Here is a 13,041-nt window from a genome sequence, read left to right as displayed (position 1 = left end):
AGTCCAGCCCTGCGTGAGCCACTGGGAACAGGGACCCGTTAGCACGTGAGACCCCCTGGGTAGGGCCTCACCCTTCACCTCCCGAGCTCCAGGCCCAGGAGGACGGCACCCTGCATGAGCTGGCACATGAGCGAGCCGTGTGGTGGAGACACCCAGGACCTTCCGGGGTGTCAGCGTCTCCCCAGAAGCCAGCAGGGAACAGGTGGGCTGCCGACTGAGGGTGAAGGTTTGGAGGAGGGCGGGTTTCAGGCCCCTGTCCCAGTCAGCTGGGCTGCCGTGCACACCACATGCTGCTTCTCAGGGCGCTGGAGGTGGCACGTTTGATGAGACTATGTTATTCTTCAACCCAGAAAGAAATAAATTGTATCTAACCAAAAATTAAAGTCTGAGAATACTTTAGCACTACAGCCCTCCGGGGAGAATTGCTCCTGGAACCAGAGATCAGATTCCTTCCTCAGCGTGAGATTGCACCAACTCCAGAACATCAAAGCCTGGAGTCCTGGATGTCTCGGCTGGCCCTCGCATTCTTTTTTTTTTCCTTTGGCCGTGCCACGCGGCATGTGGGATCTTAGTTCCCCGACCAGGGATCGAACCCGCGCCCCCTGCACTGGAAGCGCGGAGTCTTAACCACCAGACCTCCAGGGGAGTCCCCTGCCCTCACATTCTAAACAGGTCCTTGCTGCCCAAACCATGTCTCTCGGCCCCCACCCCACTCCCTACCTGGGGGGGACCAGACAAGGAAAGCAAGGCACCCAGAGCAGCACTGGAGGAGGTGCCGCTCGCAGGCCGACACCCGAGAGAGAGAGAGCTCGTCCTCCTTAAATGTTGCCCCTGGTGCCTCTCTCCCCTCGCCTGCCCCACCCTGGGCTCAGGCCTCGACCTTGACTTCTGGAGCACAGAAGACAGCGATCTGTCACCTCCTCACCACGTGAAGGGCTCCAGCAGGCTCCACACTCGGCCTGAGGCTCATTGGTGGCATTTCAGGAGGTCACTGGGCCTGCTGTCATCAGAAGGAAGGGAAGTGCATCCCGGCCCCTCCACCCATGGCTCTGAGACCCTGAATTGATCAGTTTACTTCTCAGACCTCAGTTTTCTCATCTGTTAAATGGGTACGGGCTCTACCCAACAGGGTCACTATGAAGAGTCTCCGAGAGCACCCATGGGCGAGTGGTCCAGTGCTGCGCGCACTGCAACCCCCTCCATCCTCATGATGTGAGCAGTAGGATGAATCTGAGACATGAATCGCCACACCCCCCCCAGATCCCACACCCAGCTCGAAGCAGACTCAGGAACTTTTGTCCCCTCTCTTAGGCTGGCTGGCTGGCCATGGCCGTGGTCCTGTGGCTGGCAGCCCTGGGTGGGTGAGGTAGTGTCTGTGCTGGGCCCGGCTCTGGTGCCCGCATGATGTGGGTGCAAGAGTGGGGGGCTGGCGGTGCAGAGCGCAGGCCTTTGGGGAGACTCAGGGCACAGAAAGCTGGCTCCCCCAGGCAGGGGCCCAGGTGGAGGGCACTGAGCCACCCCCCAGCCCCTTCCCCTCATGGGACCACCCCCCACCTGTGCAGCAGGAGAGACAGCTGAGCTGGCCTCCTGCCCGGGGGACTGAGGGAGGTGGGCAGAAAGATGAGGTCACAGGGACAGAGGGCGTCACTTGTTTACAGTCAAACACCCACAGCCAGAGACACTGCACAGACACACACGCAGTCCTGTGGACAGACAGCCCTGCACGGAGAGGGTCGGGCGGGCGGGGCCTCAGTCGTCAGCCGGCTGGCGTGTCTGGACGGCAAGGAGGTGACACATGTCACATGCAAGCAGCGGGCTATCAGGGCTCAGCCACATGGCCCAGTAGGAGCCATGCACAAGGCTGCTCCCAGGGCTGGTCTTCACCACTGGGGCAGCCGAGCTGGCACTGTGGGACTGCTAAGAGAAAAGAGAGCCCGTCTGAGAGGCACGGTGGGGCCTGGGCTCTGACAACACTGTCTGAGCCCTGGATCCAGCAGTGCCTGAATCCTGATGTGCACTTAGACTTATCAGTCACTGAGTCAATCAGTCACCCTTTGGCTGAAGCTGGTTTGAGTTGTGTTTCTGCACCTTGTGACCAAGGGGGTCCAAATGAACCCAGTAAATGTCTTCTGAATCTGAAAGTCATCATTTGAAGACCTGTGTCCTGAGGAAGCACAAGGATGCACCCCACTTATCCCACGTGACTACTTTGCCCAGGGCTGTATGATGACCTCTGTGGGTGCTCAGTACTTTTGCTTTCATGGATTCCTTCCTTCATTAAAAAATATTAAAATTATACTTTACAACTGTGTTGGTACAAGTATGAATGTGATCCAGGCCAGATTCATTATTATATATTTATTATTATTTTCACTTTTTATTCTATTAAAAAAAAATTAAAATCGAACTTTTCCAGGGGCCCCTAGGAGCCTGTCAGGCCCTCAGGTATGTGGGTGCTGTGTCTGCTGGAGAAGTTGGCCCTGACCTAGCCCAGCACAGACTGGGTGCTGTGCCCACCCAGCAGCATACTCTAAATGCGGGGCGAAGCTGACACAGAGGAAAACCACCCTCCTGGCAAACTGTGTTCATGGAGGGGGCAGGAGGGGGCAGAAATCCTGCTCAAAACTCCCGCAAAGGCACCAATACACGAGGACCCCGCTGACTTGGACCCGTGGACCACCAGGGAAGGGAAAATCCCGAGGATGGAGACCCGAGAGGCGTGATCCAGGAGACAAAGATCAGAGCATCCCAGGCAGGCCTTGGGGACACAGAGGGAGCCCTCTCCCCAGCACCTGGCCAGGTACCCAGTGACCTCCTGGATCCCTCCCCCCCCATCAGCCCCACCTGCCCCATCCCAGTCACAGAAATCATTCTGGACACCGCCCGCTCCCTCAACCCCACGTCCAGGAAATGTACACTGTCCGGCGGCCCCTGGGGTCCCCAGGGTAAGGGCCGGTTCCTTATTCCAGGGTTCCAGCCTCTGCCCATCTCTGCCTCGGGTCCATCCTCTGTAGCCACGCTGACCTGCCTGCAAGAGAGGCTTCCGACGCAATCCTCACCCACGCCTGGAAGGCCCACAGGACACCCGGTTCAGCGCCTGTGGCCCAGCCCAGGCCTGCTCATGGACCCCGAGTCCACGTCAGGCCCTCCTCCACCTCCTTTCTGGAAGGTGCAGGTCCCCTGGCTTGACCCTGCTGAGCTGACAGAACTTGGGCTGGGACGGTCCCAAGGGGACTGTGAGCCATGACACTGCCCAACAGGGAGGGGTAAGGGAGGTGACAAGTCCTAATGAGAACCAGAGGGAGCGGGTGGCCCAGCCATTCTTGGCGGGAGTCCCCCGCCTCCCAGAATGCCGCAGCTCCAGGTCGGGGACAAGGGGGCTGTGGTCTGCATCAGGCTCCAGCTCCCTGGGGACAAGCCTGGACCCTCTCTAAGTGGAGGCTCAAGGGCATGTATCACAAGTGTTAGGCCCACCACGGACCTCTGGCTCCTTGGCAGACAGTCTGACGGTGAGTGTGAGGACCCACCTTGTGCCACTAAGTGCTTATCAAACCATACCCCGGTATTGCTTTAATTTTCAAAACAGCTCTCCTCTCCCCATTTTATAGGTGTGGAAACTGAGGCCCAAGGAATCAAGCCCCTAACCTTGGTTTACATGGCTGTGAGGGGCAGCCCTGTGATTTTAACCTTCTAACCCATGCTCTAACCCAACCCAGCATGATCCCACTCAAACCCAAGGCAGACAGGAGGAGGGGACAGAGTCTGCCTCCCTCGGAGGGTCGCCTGCAGCATCGGGGGCCTCATGTGCTCCCCACTCCACCCCGAGTTGGGAGAGATGCACACAGTCAGCTACCTGAAGGGCCGTGGGGACGCGGGAGGGGGCTGATGCAGAGGTGGCTGGGCCAGGTGGGTGCTTCCGCGGGTGGATGGGAGGAGGAGGCAGGTGCCCTGGTGCAGGGGATGATGGCGCTGGACGCTCCCCCTGCCAAGGGCCACTGTGTGCCGGGCACTCCATGCAGCGTCCGCAGCCAGTTCTACAGCACACAGACCCACAGGAGTAAGATTTGTGACAATAAGGTTCACCTTCCCTCACATCACAGTACCCACTGGCTCCACACTAGATGGCACCTAAAGCCAAGACTTACTCCTGAGATTACTCTGGGGTGTGAAGTCAGCTCCCCCGGACATACATAAAACCAAGACTTGCTTTTGCCAGTTTGAAAGATGCAGGCGTGAGGGCCAAATGAGAGTGTTCACAATTATTTTTTTAATCACTTTAATTTTTGAATAAGTAATAGAAGAGCAAAAGGTCACACATGAAGTATTAGGGATCAGGATGGCTTTGGACTTGACAGCGATTATACTATAGCAACTAGAAGATGATGGAGAAGTTCCTGCAAAATTGGCCTCTGCCCACCCTTTTCTGTAGGAAAATGATTTTCAAATTAGAATTTTATACCCAGTGCGATAGACTGAATGTTTGTGTCCCCCACCCCTAAATTCACAGGTTGAAATCCTAACCCCCAATGCAATGGTGTCGGGAGGTGGGGTCTCTGTGAGGTGATTGGGCCACGAGGGTGGAGCCCTCATGAGTGGGATTAGTGGTCTTATAAAAGAGAGCTCACACACCCCTTCCTCCACATGAGGACACAGCAAAAAGATGGCATCTGTGAACTGGGAAGCTGGTCTTGCCCGACACTGAGTCTGCTGGCGCCTTGATCTTGGACTTCCAGGCTCCAAAACTGTGAGAGATAAGTGCCTGTTGTTTCTAAGCTGCCCAGTCAATGGCATTCTGCTGTAGCAGCACGGACGCCCTGGGACAGCCAGCCAAACTATCGATCAAGTGTAGGATGGCATGGACCTTTCCAGACAGTTGAACTCTCCCCTGCACTCTTGTTGGAAAGCCAGCAGACTACAAGCTCCCAAGACACGGGAGTAAATCCAGACCAAGGAAGATGCAGAACACCCAATGTGTCTGCGGTCTGGAGATTCAGACAAGAGGCAGAGGGTCTGAAGCTGGATTAACAATAAGCACATAAAGAAAAAAAAAACAGATAAAACAACATAGCGATTGGTAACTATAGGGGAAAAAGGTAAGGCAGGAAAAGTAATGACAGTATATTACCTGGCTCTGCCCTAGGCTCCACTTACGTGATCGTGTGCATGTAACTGAAACCATGCTCTCTGCATCGCAGGGCTGGTGCTGGGAAGGAGGTGGTAGGGGTAGGGGCAGTGGATGAGGGAAAATTTATGCCTCTTCTCCATAGGGGAAGTCAGTAGATCCTGATTCAGCTGAAAAAACAAGAAGGAGCAATACAAGAATGTTACTTAGGAATACAGACAGAAATACCAAAAGAATTACTTTTTTAGAAAAGAGGAAGTGGCCGCCTCTGGGGAAGAATAACTGGGGTGGGTGGGGTGGGAGGTAGGGGATTGCTGTTTTTTTATAAGAAGCCCTGGGAATTATTTAACTCCTTAGATTAGACGCACATACAACTGTGATTTTAAAAGACTTAAGAAAAGGTTTTCCTGTGAGCCGTGGATAAGCGAGAGCTCAGGCTGCAGCTGGAGGGAAGTTGGCCCAGGGAGGCGGATGGAGACCCTGCCTTGCCTGAGAGGCAAGGGGGAGGGAGGACGAGTGAGAGGCAAGGGCCCTGGGTTCCCTGGTGGAGACGGGGATCTCAGAGACCACCAGGCAGTGTGGCAGGTACCCACTCCATGGGGCATGTCCACTTCCCGTTGCAGGTCCGGAGGAAGACTCTTGGCAGCAGGGCCCGGAGATGCTCAGGGAAGTCACAGCGGCCAGGCCGTGCGGGGTGGGACCCAGGTCTTCCCCACCTGGTCTTGCCTCCCCTTAGATCCTATCTGGAGACCCTTAAGGGAGGGGACACAGGCCTGGGCGACACTGGTGCCCCGTACTGAGCTGACTTGGCCGCCCTCAGGCCATTCCGGGGACTCTGTCCTCTCGTTTCCAGATGCAAAACCAACATCGGATTTTTGCGATTTGAAGGATGAGGGAGTGAGGGCCGAGATTCCTTTGTGTTCTGAGAAAAATACAACATCTGGCCCCTCTGCCCCCAGTGTGGGAACAAACAACCCTCAAAATGTGTGGGCGTGTGTGTGTGTGTGTATGTGTGCGTGTATGTGTGCAGAATCACGCTCCTAGGCCCCATCTGTCCTTTGGGCTTTAGGATAGTTTCCTCCACGTTGCTGGCAAATTCTGCAGTTCTGACAACAGCTGTGAATACTCCGCTTAGTCTCTGTGAGCCCCACGGCCACACAAAGGGTTCAGTCTGCCAGTCCCTAAACCTGCCCCCAGCAGTGTGCCAGGCAGGGACACGGGGGGTGAGGGGCCAGCTCAGGGGTCTCGATGTGCTGGGCCCTTGTCCTTGCTGCTCGGAGTGTGACCGCAGTTGGGCAGCAGGGTGTCACTTGAGAGCTTGTTGGACAGGGGGCTCGCCAGTGGCACCCCCAGATCTACCCACTCGGGACCCGCGTTCAAGCAGATACCTGGGAGGTTAAAGTTCAGGGCTACCTGGTTTATAGGACTTAATGCTCACCCCAATCATGCAAGGTTGGGGTGTCACCTGCGGGTGAGAAAAGTGAGGTTCAGTGAAGCTGGGTGACTGACCCTCCTCACCCAGCCGTGAGTAAACGCACTGGCCTTGAGCCCAGGGCCGGGCCAGCTGGGCTCAGAAGGGCTGCCGGCTGGTCTGGACATGGCCTCTGGTGACATACAAGGGACACCAACTGTCTGGGGCTGTTTCCTCAGCTGGAAGGTGGGGAGGATCGGATCTAAGGGCAGCTGCATTTCACACACGGTTATGAACCCGCACTCCGCTGTGGGCCAGGCAGGCCCGGCCAGAGCCTCCGAGGGGGCCAGACACAGTCACGGGGGAGACAGGCGGTGGGAGGGCAAGGACCCAGGCGGCCAGATGCAAGCACCAGGTGCCTATCTGCATCCTGACTCTGCTCCCGGCTGGCTGTGTGACACTAGGCAAGCGACCTGCCCTCTCTGTGCTTCAGGTTTCCTCCTCTGTGAATGGAGAATAACTGGAGATGAAATACTTTACTACCTGTAGGGTGCTTCCAATGGAGCCTGGCGTGACAAGCACTCTAGACTTGTTTCTTAAACAGATATTAAAGAAAAAGCGCTAGGCCAAGTTCAGCTCAGGGGCAAGAAGGAGGGGGTGGTGAGGGGGTGGTATGTAAGAGCCAGAAGGGAGGTGGGATCAGGGGAGGCTTCTGGGAGGAGGAGACCCCCAGGCTGAGATCACCTGGGACAGAAGGAGCAGGAGTGAGGGTCCGGTGGAGAGAAAGGAGACCAGGGGCCCCTCGGGGATGGGATGCACCCGGGAGCTGGCTGGTCCCAGCGGGGTGGGAACAGGCTCCAGGGCAGGTGGGGAGAGATGAGGGAAGGCGGGCCTGCTGGACCCAGTGTCCACCTGGGGGATGAGATACCAGGTCCTCAAAGTCAGAAACGATGCCCGACCCCTAAAGGAGGTGCTTCCAGAGAGCTTCCTTTGTCTTGTAGAAAGAGCTGAATGAAGGATGCTGCCGGGAGTGAACGCTGGGCTTGGGTTTGGACTGCTGACGGCTGCAGCCCAGGGCGCAGCTCACGGGAAGGATCCCAGGCCACTGTGGACACAGAACCACACTCTATTACGGGCACCCCCTCTTTGGGCACCCCTCCCAGCGTCTCTTCCTTCCCAGGTGGGGCAGGTGTGGACCGGGAGATGCCCAGGTGAAGGGTCCCGAGGTCCAGGGACACAAGCTCCGGACTGGGCAGGGGCAGGGAGTTCATGCAGAAGCAAGCTGGGCCATGGTGGTGGAGCTGGGGGACCAGAGCGACCCCTGGGAGCCCCAGGAAGCGGTGCCCAGGGATGCGGCAGATGACCAGCCTTCAGAGGAACGGCACCAAGCACGGACCTGTAGGTGGAAGGCTTTCCGCGCAGGGGATGCGCCCAGACCTGTCCAGCGGCATGTGTGTCTCCTGAACTGTCAGGAAGCAGACTCAGGACTTGTCACCTGTCCCAAGTCACAAGGTAACAAATGGCTGGGCTCAGGCCCATCCGAATCTGCCTCCTGGCCACCCTCAAAGTCAATCTATCCCTTCAAGGTCTACCTCCTGGAGACTGTCATCTGACCGGCTGTCACCCCTCTGTCCACCACCATCTCAAGCATCTGACCAGCAAGTCCCAAAGGCCTCACCACCCGCAGACCTAGAACTTTCCCACCACCTCGTTCGGAGCCACCATCAGCTGGTGGGTCCCTGTGGGACCCTCTGCCTGTCTCCCTGCTTCTGCCCTTGCTGCCCGCGGCCTAGCCCTGCCCCGCCTTTACTTTCCCCAGAGCACATGGCATGCTCTGTTTACCGTTTACGCTTTAATCTAATTCTCCCCATGGGGATGTCAGCGCCATAGGAGCAGTGCTCTCTGCTTTCTCCCTTTGTGCCCCCATCCTACAGCAGCATCAGAGAGGGGGCAGGCACAGGCAGGGAGGCCAGCCGGGGGGCTGGGGTTCTGATGGAGAGAGTAGGGGTACTGACCCAGGGGCCCAGGAGGGCTCCCTGGAGGAGGTGTGGCTCAGTCGAGTGAACTTGGCTGTGCACGCTCAGTGACTTACATCAGCAGAGGCTCAGGAAAGACGCCTCACCTCCCTGGTAATCAGGACGCAGCTTCGAAGGAGCATCTGCAGAGGCCAGGCCCTGGCCACTCAGCTTTGCGCCTCAGGAGTTATCAGGTACCCAGTGCGGTAGGGCTCCGTCCTGCAAGTATTAAATGGACACTGTCATTCACATGCGAGCCTAGAGGAACCTGGAGGGGAACCACAAAGCCGACTTCCGCGGGAGAGCCGTCTGTGGAACGCAGGCAGGCCACCTGGGGCACAGAGACTGGGAGGCAGAGTGAGGGTCGGTCTGGGAAGAGGAGCTGCTGGGAGGACAACAAAGGGAATGGTGTTGGAGGCAGAGGGAACAGCCTGTGCAAAGGCTCTGAGCAGGAGGCCCCAGCTGCCTCTTTGTCCTCCCAGGGACCTGGCGGGATTGTGGGAGGACAGCACTGGGCCCGCCACACAGCAGTTGCAGCTGGAGGGGTGGGTGCAGGGCCCTGTCAGGTGGACTTTCTCCAGCACAGCTGTTGGCTTTGCTCACGTGTCCGCCAGCGGCCTGGCAAACGTGCCGCTGAAACCCCACTTGGTTGTTCTGGTTTGGGTTTGTGTTTTTCTTTTTAAGGAAAAACAGCTGCAAGGCCAGGAGAGAATGGCTGTTTTGGAGAAACTTCCGATGCCACGGGCCCGGCTTATACACTCAGGGCCAGGCCCCAGAGCCACCCACTCCCGCAGGCCTGGGGGAGGCCATGCTGCCCCGTCCAGCAGGATACCAGCCCTGCCCCCTCAGGCCTCGGGCTCAGGCCGGCACGACATCAAGCTCCCTTCAGCTTTCTCAGACGAGGGTCTCCCTCCGGGCAGAGCCCAGACCAGCCGCTCAGTGTGCTCTCTGAAGCGCAGCTCGCCAGGCCGGGCTGAGCCCAGGGCCCATGCACAGCTGCCCCAGCTGGGGCTCCACCCTGAGCATCTGCCGGGCCTGGGGCCACCCTCCATGCCCCCAGAGCCCCAGATGGCACCGTCCTCCCCGCCGTGACCCTGCACAGCAGCAGCCGGTCACCACCTGCTAGACGTCTCATAGGAGCCCGGCCCACTATCTCCTCAAACCCTCACAGGAGCCCTGCCATGTAGGCAGGGCCGCCCCATTTTACAGGTGTGGAAACTGAGGCACCAGCAGTTTGTGTCGCTTGCCTGATCCCGGGAGTGGGGGTCGGGACCCCTGATGTCAACACACAAGTCCTCTCCCCTCTGGGTATCTGGGTCCAGCCTAGAAAAGGCACGAGAAGCAGCGGGATTTGGGAAGAGGCACCGGGCCCGGAAATAAGAGCCTGGGATTGCAGGCTGGGCTCTGACGTCACTGCCGCCCCGAGAGGCTGGGGATGGAGTCCCCACCTCCCTCACCCTCCACCTCTGCCGTCCCATGACCAGTGCTGGAAGGAGGGTCCCCACATGCCTCTGAGGTGAAGCAGAGAGGGAGGGGCTATGGTGAGTGCCCTGGGGGCGGAGGCAGGGGAAGGTCTCAGAGAGGGTCCAAGCCGAGGCTGGCCAAGGGCTTGGTGAGTGGCCAGAGGTGACTGGTGCTGGGCTGCAGGGGCAAGAAGGGGAAAAGGGAGGGGAGCCGTGGAGGCTGCCATGAAGGGCACTGAATGCAGTCCAAGGAGCTCCCCCCTGGCCCCCAGGGGCGGGGAGCATGGGGAGGTCTCTCCATCAGGCCCAGGTGATGGGTGCTGGCTCAGATAGGTGCATGGGTGGGCATGGAGAGGAGGGGCTTCTGAGGGAGGGGGCACCCCAGGGCCTTGTCAGGACCAGGTCGCCAGGGGCCAGCGGTGACCCCAGGGCATCTGGCTGGGGCTCCCACAGCTGTGCCCTTCCCTGGGGCGGGACCTGGGGAGCAGGGGGGTAAGCTGACCATAGCCATCGGGATGGGTGAGATGGGACCCCAGGGCTCCCGGCCTGCCCAGCACTCTCCACGTCCACCCTGCCTCCCTCTGGTCCCGGCCCACCTATTAAATTTAAATGTCCTGCAGTAGCAGTGCCTGCACTGGGGGGTAAGCTGACAGCCACATCCCCAAGTCTCACTGTTGACTTGACAAATCGGGGTTTAACATGTGTGAAAAGCAAACTTATATGAGCCGGTAAACATCAAAAATGCGCATGGACCTCGACCCAGAAGTCCCACTCTGGGAGGGCACCGTATAACCCCCAATACACAGGGGAGGACACGTACATGACCTTGTCCACCCCTCGCTGGTCCATTTGTCATAGGGGGAATCAGAAAACAGCCTTCACATCCAACCACAGGGAAATGGCTACAGCCACCATGGCCCTGCTTGCTTGATGGAATATCATGCAGCCACTTGAAAAGATGGGTGTGAGCGCTGTACGGTGCCATGGAGAATACTTAGAATCGAATATTAACAGAGGAAACAAGAAAAACCACGTGAGCCCAGGAGTGTAACGACGTCCAGAAAACCCACTGCAGGTGAAGGTGTGGGTAGAACTCCCCACGATGAAGGATTTGCTGTTTGGAGGCGTGTGGCTCAGGCTGTGGCTGGTTCTCTTCCTTGAGCTGAGAATTTTATATGATGTGTTTATATTGTTTTTCTGATTTTAAAAAGAACCCTTAACAGAGAGAGATGATGTCAGCTGGAAGGCTCAGGGTAGAGCTTTGAGTTCACACTCGCTCCTTTGGTAGACGGAGAAGCTGGGGTGCAGAGGGGAGGTGAGGTCCGCCCAGCCCGGTGGTGCTGCTGCAGCACCAGGGCCTCCCTCTCGCCCCCCCGGCCTCCACTGGGCCAGGAGGGTGTGGGGGCCTCCAGGGGGCCTGACCTGGAGTCAGGGATGGGGTGGGGGAGGGACTAGGAGACGCCCCAGGGAGGTGGGGAGATAAGCACTCCCGGGAACCCTCTCTCCTCGACCCGGAACCACATGCTTCCCCGACGCTGACAGGCAGGCAGGTGGGCTAGGCAGAGGGGCTTCCCGGAGTTTATTGCTCTCTTAAAACCTCCCCCAGAAACCCCACCCCCAAACTTCTGATTACACCTCACCGCCCAGACCCACCAGGCATCGTGTGCTGGTTTCCTGGGGCCCCCATAACACAGAACCAGACTGAAGTTTATTTCCTCACAGTCCTGGAGGCTGGAAGTCCGAGATCAAGGTGTGGGCAGGGTTGTTCCTTCTGAGGCCTCTCTCCCTGGCTTGAAGACGGCCACCTTCTCCCTGTGTCCTCACAGGCTCATCCCTCTGTCCCTGTCTGTGTCCTAATCTGTTCTTACAAGGACCCCAGTCATACTGCACCAAGGCCTACCCTCAGGACCTCATTTTCCCTTAATTACCTCTTTAAAGGCCCTAACTCCAAATGCAATCACTCTGAGGTATTGGAGCTGGGGCTTCAACATATGGATTTGGGGACAGCATTCAGCCTGAAACACACAGCCATCCCCAGCTGCAAGGGAGGCTGGGAAAGCAGGCCTGTCAGACCCGGCCGCAGAGAGGAGATGACAGCTGTAAATCACGCACACGTGGGTTTGCAAACCAGCCCCAAGTCTGGTGAAAGGCACACGAGAATCAGGAAGGGGGCCACGGCCCCGCGTGTCTGTGTGACCCTTCATGCCCAAGGCTTACTATTGATCCATTTAGGCTAAGATTTCTGTTACGATGCTGTGGTTTCAGCTGGACTATATTCATGAGCTCTGCCGCGGTGGGAAGTTTGCACAAAGGTAGCAAGTCGTGAAATTCCATCGGCTTCCTTCACAGCCAGAGCTTCTGAAACTCCGATGCTGTTGACAGAGCCCCTAGCTTGTGCCCGGCACGGCAGAGCGCTGGGAGCACAGAGGAGGGTCCCCGAGAGTGGCTTTCCCGAAGGTCCAGAGGCAGTGGGAAGGGTGTTCCAGGCAGGGGGAGCAGCCCGTGCAAACAGTCTGCGGAGGGGCTGGAAGGGGCGTTGGCTTGAGGGCAGGGGGAGCCCGGGGGAGACGGGAGTCGGGCTAGGTGGGGGTGGGGTGGGCCGAGGCCGTTGGGAGTGGAGGCGTGAGGCTGGGACAGAGGGACACTGGGCAAGAACCATGAGCGGCTGCAGTGAGAAGGGAGGCAGGTCAGGTTCACCCGGACATCTGGCGTGAGTGGACGCACGGTCATCGTGGCTTAGTTAAATTTTTAAAAATTGCTTTAAGAGGCCCCGTGGTGCCAGCCCTGCAGGACAATGGCGCTCCCCGCAGGTCCCCATCCTGCTGCGTGGGGCCCTCTGTCTGCCTTTGCAGGCTCCCGGGGTGGAGGCACGCCTGCCCACTCACCACCGTCCTCCATCCTCCTGGTGCTGGGAGGGAGGGAGACCCAGGCTGCCCGGCCCTGCCCACCCCGTCCTGACGCTGGCTCTGGGCAGAGCACCCGGCAGGTCGGGACCTGAGGCAACAGGCCTTTTCACGTGACCCGGGGTGA

The sequence above is a fragment of the Hyperoodon ampullatus genome (genome assembly GCF_949752795.1).
Source record: "Hyperoodon ampullatus genome assembly, chromosome: 1".
Classification (NCBI taxonomy): domain Eukaryota; kingdom Metazoa; phylum Chordata; class Mammalia; order Artiodactyla; family Ziphiidae; genus Hyperoodon; species Hyperoodon ampullatus.
This window is presented reverse-complemented; position numbering follows the sequence as displayed.